The sequence below is a fragment of the Etheostoma spectabile genome, chromosome 4, assembly GCF_008692095.1.
Source record: "Etheostoma spectabile isolate EspeVRDwgs_2016 chromosome 4, UIUC_Espe_1.0, whole genome shotgun sequence".
Classification (NCBI taxonomy): Eukaryota; Metazoa; Chordata; class Actinopteri; order Perciformes; family Percidae; genus Etheostoma; species Etheostoma spectabile.
Window position 1 is genome coordinate 2,107,274 of NC_045736.1, and position 2,536 is coordinate 2,109,809.

The window sequence follows — 2,536 nt, forward strand, 5'->3', positions numbered from 1 at the left end:
GAAATTAGGAATTATTTAGACTAAAATTAAAGGAAAGTATGCTAAGGTATAATTACAGACTGGAATATGACAACTTATACTCAATACTATTTCAAAACCACTTCAATTTCTTTTCAAATGCTATAGAATTGAATAAGACACCTTAAAGTTACCCATCAAAATCACCCCAAAGAGCGTTGTGTGGAACCAGTCATGTTATTATGGGTAATTAAAAAGAACATTGGTATAGGAAAATGGGTCAATTTGACCCGAAGACAACATGAGGGTTATATTCTTGTCTTAGTTTAGGTTCTGTCCCAGCTGCCTTTTAACATGCTGTGGTCAGGCCCCTACTTAAGAAGCCTCATCTTGACCCCACATTGTTGTCCAAGTTTAGACCAGTCTCTCAACGGCCTTTTCTTTCAAAGTTTTCGGAAAAAGTGGTTTTCATACAGTTACAAGCCTTTTTACAATAGAAGTCAGTGTTGGACATATTTCAATAGTTGCCTTTAGGGGCTATTATAGGAAAGCACAACCTGTCTTTTCATTATTATGCAGATGATATGCAAATTTATTTGCCCATTAAACCGAATGACAATGCTTAGTTGTATTAATGATATTAAGTTGTGGCTTTCACAAAATTTTCTTAACTTGAACTGAGTATACCATCTTCAGTACGTCATGCATGCCAAACGGTCCAGCTTTGAGTTCGGGAGCTCTGGCGTAATACCTTAAGCCAGCTGTCAAACATTTGGGAGTTACTTTTGACTGCAACATGAAATTTGACAAGCAGATCAGCAATGTTGTTAGAGTGAGCTTTTTCCAGCTTCGTCTTCTGGCTAAAGTTAAGTTGAGCGATTTTAACCTTGCATGAGCAGAACCGGTCCTTGCGGACTTCAAACCAACTGGTCTTAGAAGTCCCAAGGTCCAGCTATAAACGGTGGGGCTTTTGCAGTTGCTGCCCTGAGACCCTGGAACATGTTACCCCCTGATATTCATACTATTACAGATATAACTCTTTTTAGGTCCAAACTCAAAACATATCCGTTTAGAATGGCTTTTAATACCTTGTAGTGGTGTGACAATTTCCCTCTCCTGTTTCTATTAATGTTATTGTGTGATATGATGTTTTACTCTTGGCTTCTAATGTCAAGCACTTTGGATACATGATGGTTACTGTAAAATGATATATAAATAAATGTTGATTGATTGATTGCTATTTAGCAGAAAGAATGATTAACATTAGCTAATTACAATTAAAATCTAAGTACAGCTAAAGCTGATGAGAATGCCATTAGCTTTGCAGGTGTGTGGTAATAACCTAATTGTGTGTGATGAATGCTTAATTCCTAGGGACACGTTGCCAAGACATCAAAGACATATTGCCCTTCTATTGGCATGCTCAGAGGGCACATCAAACAAACAAATGGCCAAGACAAAAACATAAATGTGGAAACCAATCAAAGCCCAGAGTCCTTTGATAAAGACACATTTTGGGGTTGCTGAGCACATGAGAGCAACATTTAGTATTTCTACGTGACATTTTGAATTGCCAAGATTATGGGTCACAATGGGGAAACCTTCAACTCTTTTGTTAGTATTGTATTACATGTACTGTATTTACAGACAATATGTTGCTCTTTACAAACTATTAAAAGCCCTACACAGTGAAGAATCACAACAAACCATCTGATACAAATAGGAATGTATTTACAGTACACTCCAACATGGCATTGCTAAATATGGGAAAATGACTAAGTACAGTATGTCTCACCATGATATTATGAAATGCAATAGAATATAACAGTATGTTGGCTTGTTTACTGATGATAACACAAATGTGGGCGAGCAAATGTAAATGACTAAACCAACAAGAAAAATGAGGAGGAAACTGATTCTGATAGGGCAAATACAACTTGATTTAGTGATGAGAGAGAGAAGTAGAGGATGGCTTAAGAATCCTACTACCTATAAGAGGTGATCATTATATAATTGAAAAGAGCTCCCCGTGGCATTGATTTTCAGAGTACTTTTCCCGAACCACCATGATTTCTATATTGATTGAAAACACACCATGGAAGGAGAGGTTATGCTGGTGCTATTTGCTGCTTTAAAAAATTTAAGAGTCAACAAGCTGAAGCTGCTGCCCCCGTGACTCGATACCGGATAAGCGGACGAAGATGGATGGATGGAAGAGTCAACATAGTATCACAATTAGGTTTTCTGAGACTTGAGGCAGATTTTGGAAATACAATGTCTTGAATTGTGTCTCTTGATTGTATAACTTAAAGTATTGCAGGTCTGGCATCAATAAATGCTTTGTTAATCCAGTCTATCAGAAGGTGGGCCCAATGCATCTTATTATGTTGTTTAAGACTGTGCCATTTTATTAGTTACAAATACAAAGATGCCACCTTTTTCTGTAAAAATATAAAATAAATAGGGGGTGACCTCTAGCTCAACCAGTAAGAGCATTCACTTGTGTGTCATCACCCATCTCTCTCCCCCTTTCATGCCTATCAACAAAAGTCTCAATATATATATATATATATATATA

The 2,536-nt window shown here is 36.9% G+C and overlaps 1 long non-coding RNA gene across 1 annotated transcript in view; it reads right to left on the reverse strand.

Annotated features, from left to right (window-relative positions):
• Nucleotides 1-2,536, reverse strand: part of LOC116687507 (uncharacterized) — a 15,275-nt gene that overhangs the window by 727 nt on the left and 12,012 nt on the right. The gene's annotated exons all lie outside the window — the stretch shown is intronic.